The 20,927-nt window shown below is 42.7% G+C and overlaps 1 protein-coding gene across 2 annotated transcripts in view; it reads left to right on the top strand.

Moving 5' to 3' along the window:
* The first annotated feature begins 740 nt into the window (after nt 1–740).
* Nucleotides 741–20,927, top strand: part of CPT1C (carnitine palmitoyltransferase 1C) — a 53,847-nt gene continuing 33,660 nt past the window's right edge. The window contains exons 1-3 of one of the 2 annotated variants that reach the window (XM_060780759.2): nt 741–1,344; nt 4,604–4,657; nt 8,663–8,839. The gene's annotated coding sequence lies outside the window, so the exon portion shown is untranslated. Of the gene's footprint in view, nt 1,345–1,545; nt 1,691–4,603; nt 4,658–8,662; nt 8,840–20,927 lie in introns of those variants that run through there. The other variant, XM_067469985.1, reaches the window with a different exon arrangement.

The following is a 20,927-nucleotide window of genomic DNA, read 5'->3' as shown; positions in this document are numbered from 1 at the left end:
TACTCAATATGCTGAAATGTGAACACTGGGGAAAACATACCTTGACATTTGGGAATTGTAGATACTGGGATTTATAGTTCACCTACAATCAAGGAGAGTTCTGAATCCCACCAATGATAGAATTGGGCCAAACTTCCCACACACAACCCCCATGAACAACAGAAAATACTGTGTTTTCTGATGGTCTTTGGCGACCCCTCTGACACTCCTTTGCGACCCTCTCAGGGGTCCTGACCCCCAGGTTGAGAAACACTGTCCTAGAGTCTCAACCAATTTAACATAGTTTGTGGCAGCCACAAAAACAAAGTTTCGGGAGCATTACAATTGCTTTCAAAGTAAGTACCACAAAAGGAAATAACACTTTCAAACCAGAAAAAGATTTATTTTCAGATTTTGTTACATAGTGTTATTATTTCTGGGTTGTTGTAGGTTTTTTCGGGCTATATGGCCATGGTCTAGAGGCATTCTCTCCTGACGTTTCGCCTGCATATATGGCAAGCATCCTCAGAGGTAGTGAGGTTATTATTTCATTTCACCGTGGCCTGTGTTATTCTTGCTGTGGGATCCCATTCGGAAACAGACTTCATTCCTTTCTACAAACAAATCGAGAGAGCACACATTAATTTAGAGCAGGGAAACTAGTTTAGATGCACTCCTGGTCCAAAGCATTTGGTTGAAGGGATGCTGAACATGTATATTTAAAAAAACACAGCACCACCCAGAGGCAAATAATAAGGATGGCATTTCATTTAGTCCAGAAAACTGAGATGGTCCCTGGGAAGGATGCAAGAGCTTCAGTGAGAGGCGCCTGGGACTTTCTGGATTGCAAAGCAGTGAAGGTGCCTTGTCTCCAAAATGAGATCACAGAAAATGAGAGTTGAAGAGGTCAAGAGGGAGGACTGAACTCCAGGAAGCCTCCAAATTGGCTGCGGGCGGGCTCCGGAAGCCGAGACCCATATTGTGACTGTGTAAAGAAGGCAGAGACAGAAGCAGCGCAGGGCATTTTGGGAAAATCTTTAGCCGGCATGGCAAGGATGGAGAGGGATGCTCAAGGCCAGAGAGAGAGGAGATGGATGTTGGGGAGCAAAGCAAAAGCCTGAATTGTGGGTAGAGGAGGAGAAAAGAAAGAAAGGGTTGCAAGAGGAGAGAAGAGAGACAGAGCCGAGTTTGGAGGAAGTGGAGGAGAGAAAGAAAGAAAGGAGGAATGGAAAGGAGGAGAAGGAGCAAAAAGGGATGCTGCTGGTGCTGAAGAAGGAAGAAGATGCTGAGCTCCGTGGAATGGCTCAGCCCCACAAGTGGGCCAGGATACTCTTAACTCCTTGGGGTCAACCTCAAATTGGCAAGGTGAGTACATCTACATTGTAGAATTAACGCAGTTTGACGCCACTTTAAACTGCCATGGCTCAATGCTATGGAATCATAGGAGTAGTAGTTTGGCACTATTTGGCAGAGAAGGGTATAAACCTTGTAAAACCACAACTCCCAGGATTCCAGAGCATTGGGCCATGGTAGTCATAAGGGTGCCAAAAGTGCATTATTAGAAAGGAGGGATGGAAAGGAGGAGAAGAAGCAAAAAGGGATGCTGCTGGTGCTGAAGAAGGAAGAAGATGCTGAGCTCCGTGGAATGGCCCAGCCCCACAAGTGGGCCAGGATACTCTTAACTCCTTGGGGTCAATCTCAAATTGGCAAGGTTTGGCACCATTTGGCAGAGAAGGCTATCAGCCTTGTAAAACCATAACTCCCAGGATTCCAGAGCATTGGGCCATGGCAGTCAAAAGGGTGCCAAAAGTGCATTATTTCTACCATGTAGATGCATCCTAGGACTCATTGGTTCACTGGGAGGAGAGGGTAGGGTGGGTATGAGATTGGGCTTAATGCTTTGGGGTAAAAAGATAAATGTGTATGGGGCCATATGGCTCCGAGCCAGGAGAAAATGGTGGATTAAAGGGAGTTAGAGTGGTTTCTGGAAGAGAAAATTCATTTAATGTGTCTATAGAGGAAATGGTGCTTGCCTATCCCTCTCCGAAAATTCTATCCTAGTTATATTTCACCTGGCCATGCTCAGCATTATTTTTTAAATTTTAATTATTACATTTGGCCCAGCCATAGGTTTTTAAACGTCATTGTGTTATTGTTAATGTTTATTGCTTATTTTCTGTTTATGAGTTTTATTTATTGTTTTGTATTACTGTTGTTATTGTTTTTACTGTTGTATTGTGGACTCGGCCTCATGTAAGCCGCACCGAGTCCCTTGGGGAGATGGTAGCGGGGTACAAATAAAGATTATTATTATTATTATTATTATTATTATTATATGCTGGAGCTCATAGGCTGTGTCCACACTGTATTTATTTACATTAGACTCTCCGTTAAGCAACTCAAGTAAACAGAACTACCAAGCAACTGGCGAAAACAATTTAAAAAAAATTGCATATTCATCCCCAAATCTATTTTTATAATTCAGTAAATACCGTATGATACTGTGTTACATTAAGTTGCCTTTATTTGCTTTTTTAAATTACTGCATTTCAATTTAAATATCAAATCAATACAGAATTTATGATATAGTATGGAGTATAATATTAGTTGGGGCCGCTGTGGTGCAGCAGTTAAATCACTAAGTTGCAGAACTTGCTGAGTGGAAGGTCGGAGGTTTGAATACGCTGGACGGAGTGAGCTCCCACCTTTAGCCCCAGCTTTTGCCAACCTAACAGTTGGAAAACATGCAAATGTGAGTAGATCAATAGGCACCACTTCAGCGGGAAGGTAAAGGCACTCCATGTAATCATGCCGGCCACAAGACCGTGGAGGCATCTATGGATAACGCTGGCTCTTTGGCTTAGAAATGGAGATGATAACCACCCCCCAGAGTCGGACTCAACTAGACTTAATGTCAAAGGGAAACCTTTACCTTTGCTATAGTATTATTTAGGCTTATTTTTGATAGTAATTCTCAAGCAACCAGAAACTACATGTCTGTGGCAATTACCAATCCCTCTGGGTGCAGTTCAGCTGAGGGGCTACTGTATTTATTTTTATTTGTTGACTATTTTTATCACAGTGCTCTTCCAGTATAGAGACTCCAAGCAGCTAATAATAATGGTGACACAATACAAATCAAAACAGCACAAAAGTATTAAAAAATTAATATAATCTCTTTTCAAAAAAAACAATTAAACGCTTTGTGTCATTAATTGTAAAAAATATCAATTGTAGAATCCTGAATGTCTTCTTCCTATAACTGGGGGTACATCTACACTGTGTTCAAAGGATTAATGCAGTTTGAAATCGCTCTGACTGCAGAGAAGGCTCGTAAAACTACAATTCCCATGATGTTTGACACCAAACTACAACTCTCAGGATTCCATAGCATTGAGCTATGCCAGTTAAAGTGATATTGAACGGCATTAGTTCTACAGTGTAAATACATCCATATATGTTGTCGAAGGCTTTCATGGCCGGAATCACTGGGTTGCTGTGAGTTTTCCAGGTTTTGTGGCCATGTTCCAGAAGTATTCTCTCCTGACGTTTTGCCCACATCTGTGGCAGGCATCCTCAGAGGTGGTGAGGTCTGTTGGAAACTAGGCCAGTGGGGTTTATATATCTGTCCAGGGTGGGAGAAAGAACTCTTGTCTGCTTGAGGCAAATGTGAATGTTGCAATTGGCCAGCTTGGTTAGCATTGAATAGCCTTGCAGTTTCAAAGCCTGGCTTCTTCCTGCCTGAGGGAGTCCTTTGTTGGGAGGTGTTACCTGGCCCTGGAATTCCCCTGTTTTCTGAGTGTTGTTCTTTATTGCTGTTCTTTATTTACTGTTGTGATTTATTTACTTTGAAGCTGCAAGGCTATTCAATGCTAATTGAGGTGGCCAATTGCAACATTCACATTTGCTTCAAACAGACAAGAGTTCTTTCTCTCACCCTGGACATTCCACAGCTATATAAACCCCACTTGCCTAGTTTCCAAAAGATCTCACCACCTCTGAGAGGATGCCTGCCATAGATGTGGGCAAAACTTCAGGAGAGAATGCTTCTGGAACATGGCCATTCAGCCCGGAAAACTCACAACAACCCAGTGCATCCATATAGTTATGGGAATAAGGGAGTCTGGGTTCTTGTAGAGGGAAATGTAACTAAGGCCCCCTCCACACTGCTTGTATATCTTAGGATCTGATCCCAGATTATGTTTGTGTTTACGCTTGTCCACTATGCCCTGCCTCATGCACAGAGGAAGAATTGTTGGAGGCTACAGACAATGCGGTTGCTGTTGCCCGTTTTTGATCAAAATATATTTTAGTCACTTGTGCTCCTTCTATTTTTATCAGTTTTATACTAATTTATGCAATGCTTTTGTTATGAAATTTAAAAATCCCAGATTATCTGTTTATCCCAGATTATCTGGCAAAGTAGACTCATATAATCCAGTTCAAAGAAGTTAACCTGAGACCAGATCCTGGGATATTGGGCAGTGTTGATCCAGGTGTAGTCGGAGCAGCAGGAAAGTGGCAGGGACCTGTCTACATGGAGTTAAAATTGGCTTTTTCTGGTGGGGTTAAGGCTTGATATATAATCTAACTCCCTTTTGCGGTGTATGTTTTACTTTCTCAGAGTTGGCAGCCTGGCTCACCTGGATGGTTCTAATGCAATTTACTGGTGGAACAGGTATGTGGGAGCTCAAGGCAAGGTTGGGGCGATTGTTGAGGATGCTATTTAGACAAGTTTTAAAGAAAGAAGTGTTTAAGACCAAGCCAAGGGGTTGCTGTAGGGCAAACTTGGGCCCTCCGGGTGTTTTGGACTCCAACTCCCGCAATTCCTAACAGCCGGTTGAAGTCCAAAACACCTGGAGGGCCCAAGTTTGCCCATACCTGCTGTAGGGAATTAAATTATTTTAAGTGTTTTGAGTGATTTTAATTGACTTGTATGTTTAATTCTCTTTTAATATGTGTATGTTGTGGATTTTAAATTGCATTCATTTTCAATGTTGTGAGCCGTTTGCATCTCAATCAAGAGATGAAGGCAGGTAATAATAATAATAATAATAATAATAATAATAAGTGTTCAACTTGTGATTTTGTGATATGAAATCCAGCATATGGATCTCGTTTCCTGTGAAATATTGTGGTTTTGTATCAGTAAAATAATAATAATAATAATAATAATAATAATGGCAGGGTGAGTGAGTTGGTCTCTTGACAACTAGACATATTGCCTCCCTTAGGGCATAATCAAACTGAATGCTATTTATAGGCAGGCCAATGCTAGCTGTTCAGATGGGACGGAGAATGATCAATGTTATGTTGGTGCTGGGGAAATGGTGGTGGATGCGGGGAGTCTGAGAAGGATGTGAGTGAACAAATTCAATAGACATTGGGTTGCTGTAGGTTTTTCGGCCTGTATGGCTATATTCTAGAAGCATTCTCTCCTGACATTTCGCCTGCTACTATGGCAGGCATCCTCAGAGGTTGTGAGATCTCACAACCTCTGAGGATGCCTGCCATAGATGCAGGAGAAACGCTTCTAGAACATAGCCATCCAGCTCAAAAAACCTACAACCCAGCTATTCCGGCCATGACAGCCTTCGGCAATATATCAATAGACATTCATTGTAAGTCTGAACATTAGGAAGAACTTCCTGACTGTGAGAGCTGTTCAGCAGTGGAACTCTCTGCCCCAGAGTGTGATAGAGACTCTTTATTTGGAATGTTTTAAACAGAGGCTGGATGGCCATCTGTCGGAGGTGCTTTGAATGCCATTTTTCTACTTCTTGGCAAGGGGTTGGACTGGATGGCCCACGAGGTCTCTTCTAATTCTATGATTCTATGATTTTAAGTGTCTCATTTGTTTTTGTTTTTGTGTTGGTACAATAATGAGGAAGTTCATCAGAGCTTTTTCCTTAATCACCATCAGTTTAACCATTTGAGCTAGTTCGTAGATCTTTGTCAGCCTCAATATCGGCAAAGGAAAGGTCCCCCAACTTCACATGGATGTATGAGATTTCACATAATAGTGAACCTTATTGTTTTCAGTGGGATGGATGATGGAGGTACTGAGAAAAGCTTGTACAGGACGCCCTGTACAAAAGAAGTGAAACTGTGGATAAATGGAAATAAATGTATATATTAGTTCTTTGGATATGGGGATTGTAATGAATTGCATTAAAAGAAATCAGGGAAGATGCTACCTGATCTACTGGATCTCAAGGGTCCTCAGGTTTGTTCTGAGAACACATGCTTTTGCTACCTCCTGAAACCAAGCAAACGTGACCTTGGTTTATGCCTCAATGGAGACACCTGGGAACAGTGCACTCAGTTTTTGGAGTGCTGTAATAAGTGAAAGATTACATAACAGTCTAATAAAGAAAAGACTAATTAGAGAAAGTTAATCTACTTTACAGCAGTATGGACGCTGGGGAAGGGGAGGAAAAACAAGAATTCTTGGGTACTCCTTGATGTTCTTTCTTTAACAGTGTTATTATATATATATATAGAGAGAGAGAGAGAGAGAGAGAGAGAGAGAGAGAGTATGAAAATATATCTTATATGCCGCTCTGAATCCCCTTCGGGGTGAGAAGGGCGGCATATAAATGCTGTAAATAAATAAATAATATATATATATATATATATATATATATATATATATATACATACACACATACACACACACACATACACATATGTACGTATTTTATTTTTCTGGTTATTTAATACTTAATGTTTATTTTACTTAAGTGATATTTGTTCTAATGTAGCACAAATCCTATGTAAAATCATACTACGTATTTTTGACATTAATATTGAAAATAAAGACTTTCTGTATATATTTCAGATTTCAGGTTTCAGATTTCAATATTAATGTCAAAAATACGTAGTATGATTTTACATAGGATTTGTGCTACATTAGAACAGTCAAGACAAATATCACTTAAGTAAAATAAACATTAAGTATTAAATAACCAGAAAAATAAAATACGTATATATTTCAGATTTCTGAGGTGCAAATTCCTTTCCCCATAGATCATTTTAGTTATAAAAATAGTTTTTTTCCAGAGTGGAAAAAAGAGATTGGAATTAAGTTTGTCCCTCCTATTCAGGTGAAACATTCCAAGTATGTTCCAAGCTAGGAACAGAACTTTGTCATTATTGTCACTTTTTACAGGCTGTCTGGCCATCTGTCCAGACAGATTTGGTTGTGTACTTGTGGCATCAAACAATCCGGAACTGTTCCTTCGTGTGTTTTTCTCTAGTACTCCCTTCAGCCCATGTGGTTTGGCTAATTCTAAAGCAAATATGACCAATTATTAGGCAATAACTGCATTGGCAAGACCAAAAATGGTTCAGGAGCAGAGGCAAATACCCTGGCAAAATTGCTCCTGTGTTTTGCCAGGAGCCAAACTTTTACCTTTGAGGTATTAAAAATGGTATGCTTATTTTGGGTTTAAATATGGATCTGCAAGAGTTTTGGGTGGGATGGTTATTTGTTTATGTGTTTTTCTTTCGTATGGCATTGAATGTTTGCTGACTTTCTTGTTCACTGCCCTGAGTCCCTTTGGGGAGCTAGAACGGTATATAAATAATAATAATAATAATAATAATAATAATAATAATGCATGCCAGGAAGCCCCATCTGACCATGGTCTACACTTTCCCTGATCCTGTTCTGAGAGACTGCAGGAATTGTAACCTAAAATGTGTGGAGAGTAAGAGGTTATTTACCCTTGGTGTATTTATGTGAGGTTGTAGGAGATGGGTATTCCTTTGTGCTTCGGTTATTATTTAGTACACAACTTAGAATCATAGAATCATAGAATCAAAGAATCAAAGAGTTGGAAGAGACCTCATGGCCCATCCAGTCCAACCCCCTGCCAAGAAGCAGGAATATTGCATTCAAATCACCCCTGACAAATGGCCATCCAGCCTCTGTTTAAAAGCTTCCAAAGAAGGAGCCTCCACCACACTCCGGGGCAGAGAGTTCCACTGCTGAACGGCTCTCACAGTCAGGAAGTTCTTCCTCATGTTCAGATGGAATCTCCTCTCTTGTAGTTTGAAGCCATTGTTCCGCTTCCTAATCTCCAGGGAAGCAGAAAACAAGCTTGCTCCCTTCTTAAACTGTGGATTTTGACCCAAATGCGGGTCCGCTTATCTCAATGTTAAGGTCAAGAAAAATTAAGCAACAGTAAAAGGTTTCTGAATGCCACATGTTTACACAAATCTGTTAGCAACAATGTTCAGTGTTTACAGTGGATTCTGCAGAAAATATTTCAGCCGTACTCCAAAAAAAGCAATTTGTTTAGCAAGCTTTGGAAATGTTGATTTGTTATCAGTAAATGTTTGATTTTCATACTTATTTTCTATATCTATATACCTGAGGTCCTGTAAAAAATTCCTGAGCCAAAAGGAGTCCCAAGTGGAAAAGTTTAAGAAGCCCTGAATTAGTGTACAAAGAAAATAATCTTGTGTGTGTGAGCCTATGGATTACAAATAGAGATAACGTAAGTGATGATGCAAATGTGTCTTAAGGACAGCAGTATTTCGGTTGGAGACAGAACGATTCCTGCAAAGGTGTGGTTCGCTGCTCCCCATCCAGTTTTGCTCCATGGGCTTTGGTCTTCCATACCTTGGCGGCTCCTTCGCCTTTTCCTTTTTAGCTTCCTCTCCCTTCCATGTGCAGGTCGTGTGCGTGTGGACTGAATAGATATCCCATCCCAAGCGTCAGACCTGTTAAGGCAAACAAGTCCAACTTGTTTCTAGAGAGGAGGAGATTAGAGGGAAGAGTCTGAGAGCACATTCGCTTGGGCAGATTCTGGAGAACCGGTGGAGGCTTTCAGATGTCCTAAGTGGGAATAAGGTAGGAATCAGGGCTATGTACTGATAGTAGGGATGGAGATAACTCTGATGGTAGAACATCTTTGAGGATGTCAGCAAATAAGTTGAATATTCACTAGAATTAATTGCCTTGTCAAAGGAATGAAGAGAGATGGGAGGCTCTCTTCCTGATGTTCTCCCAGGTTTTCTTTGACTACATCTCTCATTATGCTTAATGAGAGTGGTAAGGACTGATTTAGGGTCTGGAAGATCATAGCAAGTCAAGTTGTAGTTCTAAAAGTTTGGGGTTCTATAGAAAAAAACTGGAGAGTGGTATCTAGTAGGGATGTGCTTTGGGAGGTGAATAATTTGGATGGGTGTGGAGTAGACATGGAGAAATGATTCTGGGACATATTTGTAAATCATCTAGAACAGTGATTCTCAACGTTCCTAATGCCACGACCCCTCATGTTGTGGTGACCTCCAACCATAAAATTATTTTCATTGCTACTTCATAACTGTAATTTTGCTCATAATTTTGTAATTATGAATCATAATGTAAATATCTGATATGCAGGATGTATTTTCATTCACTGGACCAAATTTGGCACAAATACCTGATGCACCCAAATTTGAATACTGGCGGGGTTGTTGTTGTTGTTGGTGGGGTTGATTTTATCATTTTGGAGTTTTAGTTGATGGGATTTATAGTTCACTTACAATCAAAGAGCATTCTGACTTCACCAATGTTGGAATTGAACCAAACCTGGCACACAGAACTCCCATGGCCAACAGAAAATACTGGAAGGGCTTGGTGGGCATTGACCTTGAATTTTGGAGTTGTAGTTCACCTACATCCAGAAAGCACTGTGGTCTCAAACAATGATGGATCTGGACCAAATTTGGCACAAATCCTCAATATGCCCAAATGTGAACGCTGGTGGAATTTGGGGAAAATAGACCTTGACATTTGGGAGTTATAGTTGCTGGGATGTATAGTTCACCTAAAATCAAAGAGCATCCTGAACTCCACCTACAAGAGAATTGGGCCAAACTTCCTACACAGAACCCCCCATGACTAATAGAAAAGACTGTTTTCTGATGTGACCCCTCTGACACCCCTCCCGACCCTCCAGAGGTCCCGACCCCCAGGTTAAGAAACACTGATCTAGGACCATGAGAGGAAAGGGATTTCATTGCTTTGGTTAGAAGTTTGCTATTGGAGCTTGAAAAGATTGGAACTATAGTTAATGGATTCCTGCTAACCCTATGGAAACCCTGTGGAAACAGGGTTAGCAGGAGTTTTGTTTGCTATTTCCACAAAGAGACGAGTGATAAGGCTGAATGGCAGAGCAAAATGCTTTGATAATTTATATGGAGCACTTGAGAGAGTTATTTTGGGGAGATCCATGTCTCATAATCGTGCCACCACCATGGCCTACTTTGGGACCTATATTCCAAAAAAAGTACCAATGGTTTCAGGCTCTGATTAGAAGACACAATATTTTAGGTGGAAACAGTTTTTGGGGAACAGGAGCGGGGTTTTGCAAAGATTCGTGACTTTTTTTATCACAGCATGGAGTGTAGACAGGTGTGGAGTGGAGCTGTAGATCCATTTTTGCAATTTGGGTTTGGTTTTCTATTTAGATTTGGAAATTATACTGGTAATTTTATCTTGTGTGGGAGTGCTTTCTAATTAGTCCATGTGCTCTTCTATGGGCCCTTCCACACCGCCCTATGTCCCAGAATATCTTGGCAGAAAATCCCACATTATCTGAGTGTGGACCCAGATAACCCAGTTCAAAGTAGATATTGTGGGATTTTCTGCCTTGATATTCTGGGAGATAGGACTATGTGGGAGGGCCCTAAATGATAAAAATTAGTGAAATATGTGTGCTCATACACTGGCAGAAGAAACAAATTGCAAAATGGGTTGCTGTGAGTTTTCCGGGCTGTATGGCCATGTTCCAGAGGCATTCTCTCCTGACGTTTTGCCCACATCTATGGCAGTCATACAACAACAATAACAAAACTGTATTACTGTCACCAACCAGCGCAAAGCAAGGCCAATTCTCTCGCACCAGAAGCGACTTGCAGATTCTCAAGTCGTTTCTGACACAATAAAAAAAAACTTTCATCATTTGGAAAGAGAAAAAAAAGACCACTATTCATTCCAACCACAGACAAGGCTTCTGATGACTAAGTTAAGTAACTATGTCTCAGTCCCTTATCTTGAATTTCCATCTTTGTTCTTTTACTGTCATTCTTGCACAGAATATTCACTGTTAGAAATTGTGGGAGTTGAAGTCCAAAACATCTGGAGGAAGGCCAAAGTTTGCCCATGCCTGCTTTGGATGAAAGAGGAATCCAATAAGCAAATTAGAGACATGTTGTTGTCCCAGGGTTGATTATTTGTGAAGTTTTCAGCTGTTTGTGTTGAACCCAAGTCAGCTGCTTCTGGCTTTCAGAGATTACCCTAAAGTGATGGGTTAAAGGTGATGCACGCTGCTAGCTACGGGATTCGGTGGACGAACAGGTTGTATGAGGTGACTCTGCCAGACAGGATTCCCCGAGGGGAGCCACTGATGGAAGATAACAAGGATTAACTTTGCAGGATTTGTTATAAGGATTACAGTTATTAAGATGCATGTGAAATGTTTAGAAAATATAAAATAATATACAAATATTAGGTTATGTTGTCAATCAGCCCTAATTAATATCGAGGGAGGAGGAGGAAATGAAGAGCTTCTGTTAGTTGGATTTGAGCAGATAAGGTACAAAGCCCTGGTTCTTCCACATTTTTTACTTGCAGGGAGGGGCCGAAGTAGGCGAGGAACAATCTGTAGAAATTCAGAAAATTTCTGCATCCTGGGTTGTTGTGAGTTTTCCGGTCTGTATGGCCATGTTCCAGAAGCATTCTCTCCTGACGTTTTGCACACATCGATGGCAGGCATCCTCAGGGGTTGTGAGGTCTGTTGGAAATTAAGCAAATGAGGTTTACATATCTATGGAATGTCCAGGGTAGAAGAAAGAACTCTTGTCTGTTTGAGGTAAGTGTGAATGTTGCAATTCATAGAATCATAGAATCAAAGAGTTGGAAGAGACCTCATGGGCTATCCAGTCCAACCCCCTGCCAAGAAGCAGGAATATTGCATTCAAATCACCCCTGACAGATGGCCATCCAGCCTCTGCTTAAAAGCTTCCACAGAAGGAGCCTCCACCACACTCCTGGGCAGAGAGTTCCACTGCTGAACGGCTCTCACAGTCAGGAAGTTCTTCCTTATGTTCAGATGGAATCTCCTCTCTTGTAGTTTGAAGCCATTGTTCCGCGTCCTAGTCTCCAGGGAAGCAGAAAACAAGCTTGCTCCCTCCTACCTGTGACTTCCTCTCACATATTTATACATGGCTATCATATCTCCTCTCAGCCTTCTCTTCTTCAGGCTAAACATGCCCAGTTCCCTAAGCCGCTCCTCATAGGGCTTGTTCTCCAGACCCTTGATCATTTTAGTCGCCCTCCTCTGGACACATTCCAGCTTGTCAATATCTCTCTTGAATTGTGGTGCCCAGAATTGGACACAATATTCCAGATGTGGTCTAACCAAAGCAGAATAGAGGGGTAGCATTACTTCCTTAGATCTAGACACTATGCTCCTATTGATGCAGGCCAAAATCCCATTGCCTTTTTTTGCTGCCACATCACATTGTTGGCTCATTGAATGGCGTTGCAGCTTCAAAGCCTGGCTGCTCCCTCTATGGGGGAATCCAGACAGGGAAATGTCAGACAGAAACAATCAGGATCAGCTAACCTCCCAAGAAAGGATTCCCCCAGGCAGGAAGCAGCCAGAACACCTCCTAACAAAGGATTCTCCCAGGCAGAAAGCAGCCAGAACACCTCCCAATAAAGAATTCCCCCAAGCAGGAAGCAGCCAGAACACCTCCCAACAAAGGATTCCCCCAGGCAGGAAGCAGCCAGAACAACTCCCAAAAAAGGATTCCCCTCGGGCCGGATGCAGCCAGAATACCTCCAAACAAAGGATTCCCCTTGGGCAGGAAGCGGCCAGAACATCTCCCAACAAAGGATTCCCCCAGACAGGAAACAGCCAGGCTTTGAAGCATTGAATGCAAGGCCATTCAATGCTCATCAAGGTGGTCAATTGCAGCACTCTTGGTCAAGCAGACAAAAGTTCTTTCTCCCACCCGGGACATTCTACAGATATATAAACCTCACTTGCCTGGTTTTCAACAGACCTCACAACCTCTGAGGATGCCTACCATAAATGTGGGTGAAACGTCAGGAGAGAATGCTTCTGAGACATAGCCATACAGCTTGGAAAACTCACAGCAACCCAGAGATTCTAGCTATGAAAGCCTTTGACAACACACTGAACGTTTGTGCTGCCTCTTTGTTAGACAACCAAAAAATCTCCTTCTGTTCAAGTTAGTGTTGAAAATAAGACCGGGTTTATATGTGGAAGGATTCTTCAGCTTGACTTCGATACCGATTGCAAATTCACTGGTAGAACTTGAAAATGATTCACTTCTATTCATTCTTCATATAGGTTGCAAGCATCTTGCTCTGGTGTGTGCATCTCACAGTCGCAACCCAACACAAATTAAATCTGAAGATAATGCTGAGTCCTGCTCTGCCCTGCCAAATGTTTGCTCAAGGGTTCCAAACCAGTTCTCTCTTCTCCAATCCCACGTAATGATATATGGGCTCCTGGGGCAGGACAACAAAGCTAGTTAAATCTTGTTTCTGTCGCTTGACATTTCACCTAGATATCAAGGCTTCTCCCTATCTCGACCCGGTGGGAATTTTTAGAGAGGAAAGCATTTGTGGGTGTGATTCACCCCAGAGTTTGTGTATCTCCTCCTTCCATTGGACAGGACTGGTTTGAGTAATTCTGCTTATCTGCTCATAGCTCGAATGCATTTTGCTGCTGCAGCTGGAAGCCAGTTAAAAGACATCTTGGGTTCCATGGAGAAGCAGCTGGCTCCTTGGAGGAAAGAGAAACAGACCTGCTTCTTGGTTTGTTTCAAAAATCATGAGCATATTGGAACTCTTGGTGCATCTTCACCAGGCATGGGCAAACTTGGGCCCTCCAGGTGTTTTGGACTTTTGGCTGTTAGGAATTGTGGGAATTGAAGTCCAAAACACCTGGAGGGCCCAAGTTCGCCCATGCCTGATCTACACCATAGAATTGATGCAGTTCAATGCTTCCCTGCCCTGGCCCCACTTTGGTGGAGTTCTTCTGAGGCTAATGGGCGGCCAAGGCAGGAGGGGCTGGAGGGGGCCCTGCTTCTGCAGGCAGGAGCGGGACTTCCTTCGCTCCTGGGGGGCCTCAGGCCTTTCTTCGCCCAATGAAAGCCGCCCCCCCAGGGCGTAGAACTTCCAGGCCTGCAGGAGGAGGGGCTCCTTGGGAGCCTGGGCCCTTTCTTTTCGGGCCTGGAGGAGGGCCCGCCTCTCCTGAACCTCCTCCTGGCACAGTGGGCTTAGCGCCCACAGCGGACGCCTAAAGGATTTTGTAATGCACTCTGACATCCTAATCTCTACTCCTAACAGCCTAGAGTGAGCCTCACTGGGGGGCAAAGGGGTAAGGGGCACTGGCTGTGGTGTAGGCGGGGTGGGGGGGGGGCATTGTGACATGGAGGGAGCTTTGGGAGCCCTTCCTCTGAGGCTGAGGGGGTGTGCCCTCTAAGCCACACTCATAGTAATAGTAATAGTAATAATAATAATAATAATAACAACAACAGCAACAACTTTGTTTTTATGACCTGCCAGGATCTCCCCGAATAGTCTTTGGGCGGCTTACAAGCGGAACAAAGCCCAATAACAACAAACTAAGTAAAAACACATTGAGAAACATAATAAACACATGACAATCTAATTAAACAATTCAAATGGTAGAGTATAAAAACACTATTAAATAAATCAAACCCAACCTCAATAACCAGAACCAGCAATATGGTGGGCAGATCAAATATAGAGAGGTCTGGGCATGGGCTTGTGCAAAGCACAGGTTACAGGGCCAGGTCTGGGGGTAAAGTATAGAGTTCAAGCTGACGGTCAATGAGGACTGGGCACTCCTAGATAGGAGTGTTTTTCTGAGTGATGGTCACTTGTTGGTCTGTTAGGAGTGTAGTGTCCAAATTTGGTGTCAATTCTTCCAGTGGTTTTTGAATTATATTAATCCCACAAATGAACATTACATTTTCATTTATATAGCTAGTAAGTAAGACATAATTGACTAAAACATAAACATTAAGACAGTCCTAAACCCATGGTCATCTTTTGTGCTGCTGAATTCATGTCTGATCCATGTTGCACTATTCCCCAAATGCCTAGTTCCAGAACTTTTTTCCTGATGTTCAGAAGGAATGGGGCAAATCTAATATCATTGGGGAGGGAGCTCCATAGCTGGGAGGAGCCACCACTGAGAAGGCCCTGTCTCTTGTCCCCACCAGTCGTGTTTACGAAGGGGAGTGGGACTGAGAGCAGGGCCTCCCCTTCAGATCATAACGCTCTAATTGGTTTGTAAGGAGAGATATGTTTAGCTAGATAAGTTGGGCCAGAAGTATTTAGCACATAGCGGAAAGTTGCTACTACATATCAATAACTGGAAATGGGGAGAAAGAAGTGTTATAGGTCTCACCAAAAACCAAAAAATGCCTTTTAAGATCAGTAAAATGTTAAGAAACAACATTTTTGTACAATTCCTATTTTAAGTTAAGGCTGTTTTGCATTAAAAGGGTTGTTGAATTATGTTCCATTTTTATTTTAATATTTTTCCATTGTCCTTTGTTTTAATCTATGTTGTAATCTACCTTTGGTCCCATTTTGGAAATAAGGCGAGGCGTACAATGAATGAACAAACAAACGAAAGAGAATATGAATGCGTATAAAGTAATTAAGATGCTGTTGTTTTCACTGTCTCCTTCCCAGGAACCAGGGCGTGACCCTCAGTATTCTGGCTAGAGCCCAACCAGGCAAAAGGTGAACCTCACCTAGATCACCACCCAGAAAAGGCCGCACACAACCTTGTGTTTCTCAAGATGTTCAGCTGCAAAAGCCAGAGCAGCCTTCCTCAACCTGGTGTATTCCAGGGCCCTTCCACACAGCCCTAGATCCCAGAATATCTAAGCAGAAAATCCCACATTATCTGAGGGTTTTTTTTTTGTCGTGTCAGAAACTGCAAGTCGCTTCTGGTGTGAGAGAATTGGCCGTCTGCAAGGACATTGCCCAGGGGATGCCTGGATGTTTTTTGATGTTTTACCATCCTTGTGGGAGGCTTCTCTCATGTCCCCGCATGAGGAGCTGGAGCTGACAGAGGGAGCTCATCCGCGCTCTCCCCGGATTCGAACCTGCGACCTGTCAGTCTTCAGTCCTGCTGGCACAGGGGTTTAACCCACTGCGCTACCAGGGGTTCCTACATTATCCGAGTGTGGACTCAGATAACCCAGTTCAAAGCCGATATTGTGGGATTTTCTGCCTTGATATTCTGGGATATAGGGCTGTGTGGAAGGACCCCCAGATGCAACTCACTAAGGGACCTTCCACACTAACCCTATATCCCAGGACATGATCCCACCTTAGCTTCTTGTCCCATATTATCTGGTAGTGGAGACTCATATAATCCAGTTTAAAGCAGAAAGTCTGAGATCAGATCCTAAGATATAGGGCAGTGTAGAAGGGGCCTCTAACTCCTATAATCTCTCATTCAGCAAAGACATAAAATCGTGAAAGAGTGGCCCACGAGTCGAATATATCAGTTCTGCACATGATTCAAAATTGACGAAAAAGCGGGTTGTCGAAAAGCAGGGGATTTCTGTAGGTGTCAGACCTTTCTGCTAATGTTTAAACATTAATTTTTAAAAAGATTTAGACTTTTAGTTACTTGTTGTAGGTTCTTGGGACTTTTTGACAGTACATTGCCCCCTATAGAATATTTAGAGCAGTGTAGTAAGTCACCCTTTAATACAGTTCCTTATGCTGTGTTGACCTCCAACCATGACATTATTTTTGGCTACTTCATAACTGTAATTTTGCTACTGTTACGAATCGTAATGTAAACATCTGATATGCAGGATGCATTTTCATTCACTGGACCAAATATGGCACAAATACCCAATACACCCAAATTTGAATACTGGTGGGGTTGGGGGGTTTGATTTTGTCATTTGGGAGTTGTAGCTGCTGAGATTTATAGTTCTGAACTCCACCAATGATGGAACTGAACCAAACTTGACACACAGACAGGGGCGGCTCAACCCATTACGCAAAGTAAGCATTTGCAGTATAGTTGATTTTGCTCAGGGACGCTCTTGAGGCGCTCTTGGGGGAAAATAGACCTTGACATATGCGAGTTGTAGTTACTGGGATATATAGTTCACCTACAATCAAAGAGTATTCTGAACTCCACCAATGATGGAATTGAACCATATGGCACACAGAACTCCCAAGACAAACAGAAAATATATATCAGTGATTGGTTGGGGGGTGGGGGGACACTGTTTGCTTACCTAGGGCCGCCTCTGCACACAGAACTCCCACGACCAACAGAAAATACTGGAAAGTTTTGGTGGGCATTGACCTTGAGTTGTAGTTCACCTACATCCAGAGAGCACTGTGGACTCAAACAATGATGGATCTGGACCAAATTTGGCACGGATACTCAATATGCCCAAATGTGAACACTGGTGGAGTTTGGGGAAAATAGATCTTGACATTAGGGAGTTGTAGTTGCTGGGATTTATAGTTCACCTACAATCAAAGAGCATTCTGAACCCCATCAACGATAGAATTGGGCCAAACGTCCCACACAGAATCCCCATGACCAACAGAAAATACTGTGTTTTCTAATGGTCTTTAGTGACCCTTCCTACACTCCCTTGTGCCCCCCCCCCCCAGTGTTCTTGATCCCCAACGCTGATCTAGAGGCCGAAAACCTGCTTGTGGACTCACTACAGTTTCCTGCTTCCGCTGTGACATGATTACCTTTTAAAGCTGGTTCTTGGCTCACATCTCTGCTGAACTAAGGATTCTTGAAGTATCTATGATCTCTATCTTCTCTTTTTCTCATTCTCTGCCTCCGTGTCCCATTTAGAGATAGAAACAGTCATGCAATCCCTTTCACACCATTATTGTAATGATCAACAAGTGCAATACCGTTGACTGACAACAATCTTGCCCTTCCCTAGACCTCATCCCCAAGCACAATGATGTAATCTTGGATCTGCCAATGCTCTCCACTCCAGAAGCAGCTGCATCTCAGCATTTGGTGTGAAAAATCTGAACACTTAAAGAGTGGGGTGTTAATTGGTTAACGTCTGCCGCACACACCGCCTGCCAAGAATGGGATGCAGCTGGGCTGGAAGGATAAAAGGAAGCAACTGGGGGAGATCCCACCTCATTGCTGCCTGAGCAAATATTGCTGCCTTCGATGAAAAATAGTTCATATCAGCTGCACAATAACAGGATGAGGACTAAAGCAAGCCAGGACACAGGACTGGAGTCTATAGTGCGAAACAAAGAAGAGAATCAGACACCATTTAGTTCATTAGACTGTCCCATTTCTCCCACCCCGTGCAAGAAACCTATCGGATCTGCATTTCTTCCAAAGAGGGAGGGCCTTTGCACAATTAAGACTCATGCGCCAACTACGACCATACCTCGTGAAGGAGGATCTGGCCAGGGTAGTCCATGCCTTAGTCACCTCCAGATTGGATTACTGTAACGCACTCTACATGGGGCTGCCCTTGAAAATGGCCCGGAAATTTCAATTGGTACAACGCGCGGCAGCCAGGTTACTAACCAGTGCCTCTTACAGGGAGTGGTCAATCCTCCTGTTTAAGGGGCTCCACTGGCTGCCGTTCATTTTCCGGTCCCAATTCAAGGTGCAGGTTCTTACCTACAAAGCCCTGAACGGTTTGGGACCTGCCTACCTGCGTGACCGCATTTCTGTGTACGAACCCACACAATCTCTTCGATCATCTGGAGAGGCCCTGCTCATGCTCCCACCTCCTTCGCAGGCACGATTGGTGGGGACGAGAGAGAGGGCCTTCTCGGTGGTGGCCCCTCGACTCTGGAATTCACTCCCTAAGGACATCAGTCATGCCCCAACATTGGCAGCCTGAAACCGTGGTTGTTCCAGTGTGCCTTTCCAGAATAAGGAAACTCTTAGCAATACATCCTCAAATGCACTTTAATATTGATTTAGGATTGTCTGCGTGCCCGCACCTTTCCTTAAAAACCCTGTCCTAGTTTACCCTACCTTGTTCATGCCCAGCATTTTAAATTTTAATTATTACATTTGGCCCAGCCATAGGTTTTTAAATGCTGAATGTTATTGTTATTGCTTATTGCTTATTGTGTATTTTTTGTTTTTGAGTTTTATTTTTATTTTAACTCTTCTGTATTGATTATTTGTTATTGCTTTTGTTTATTGATGTGCTGTGGGCTTGGCCTCATATAAGCCGCGCCGAGTCCCTTGGGGAGATTGTAGCAGGGTACAAATAAAGTATTATTATTATTATTATTATTATTATTATTATTATTATTAAGATGAAATAGTAGCCTCAATTCAGCCTCATCTATACAGGTTTTGATTTTTTTTCCATGTCAAGAGCGACTTGCGAAACAGCAAGTCGCTTCTGGTGTGAGATCATTGGCTGTCTGCAAGGATGTTGTCCAGGGGATGCCAAGATGTTTGATGTTTTGCCATCCTGTTAGGAGGCTTCTCTCATGTCCCCACATGGGGAGCTGGAGCTGACAGAGGGAGCTCATCCACACTCTTGCTGGATTTGAACCTGTGACCAGTCGGCCTTCAGTCCTGCTGGCACAAGGTTTTAATGATTGGTAATGAATATAGGAATGGAAAAATGGAAGACAAATTTGGATTATGGTTTGGATGATGAGACGACGCTGAATGGTTATCGTAGTAATGGTGTTAACTGTGTATAGTGTTAGGTTGTGAATTGTTTTTATCCTGTAGTTTTGAATCTTGCTGTTTTGTTTGTTGTACACCACTGTGAGTCGCCCCCGGGCTGAGAACGGTGGTATATAAGTAAAGTAAACTAAATAAATAAATAATAACCCATTGTGACGGTGGGGGCTCCATAATGCAGATTGAACTGCATTATATGGTGGGTGAAGATACAAAGAACCCAGTTCAAAGCAGTCAAACTGCATTATATGAGTCTATGCTGACTATATGTAAGAGACTACACTGACTGCAGTGTAATGACAGTGCAAATTGGGTCTCCTTGTAGACAAGCTTCACCAAAATCAGTAATGCCACCTTCCAAGTAAGTGGCTTTAGGCTTCCAGCCTTATTTTTCTGCACTTCGTCACCTTCTACACTGACATATAAAATCCAGATTATCTGCTTTGAACTGGATTATACGGCAGTGTAGACTCATATAATCCAGTTCAAAGCAGATCATGTGGATTATCTGCTTTGAAAATCTGGATTTGGTAGTGTAGAAGGGGCCTTCGTTTCCAATTCAATAACATGGGTTTAAATAATAGCTAACATGTTCCAACAGGTTGTCACTGATGTTGTCCAGTGAATCAGCAATGAAATGGGAAAATAGATATCTAAAGTCATCTCCTCATCTTTGCTATTAAATGTGCACAGGCTCCAGACAAAATGAATTCCTGTCGTTCTAATCCTTCAAACCTAGGCAAGCAACATCCCAGGTCTGAGAGCCATATAGAAATCCATGGGAACCTCCATCACCCCAAACAAAGTTTTAATAGTCTATGATGCCAGAAGATAGGGTTTTGCCTTAAGAGCACATCTAAATTTATTGGGGTTGCTAGTATAAAGCAGCAGATGCATAATTTCCTGAAGCTGCTGTCCATTGATAACTGGTGCTGACTTACCCATGCAATTCGTGGCTAATTTTCCCTGTTCAACTGGAACAGTTTTGATCTGAGCTGGCGACTATGAACAAAAAATAATCCCCAACTGGGTTGCTGTAAGTTTTCTGGGCTGTATGGCCATGTGCCAGAAGCATTCTCTCCTGACGTTTCGCCCACATCTATGGCAGGCATCCTCAGAGGTTGTGAGGTCTGTTGGAAACTAGGCAAGTGGGGCTTACATATCTGTGGAATGTCCAGGGTGGGAGAC

The sequence above is a fragment of the Anolis sagrei genome, chromosome 6 (assembly GCF_037176765.1).
Source record: "Anolis sagrei isolate rAnoSag1 chromosome 6, rAnoSag1.mat, whole genome shotgun sequence".
Taxonomy (NCBI): Eukaryota; Metazoa; Chordata; class Lepidosauria; order Squamata; family Dactyloidae; genus Anolis; species Anolis sagrei.
Note: the sequence above shows the minus strand (reverse complement) of the source record. Positions and strands in the feature narration are given on the sequence as shown.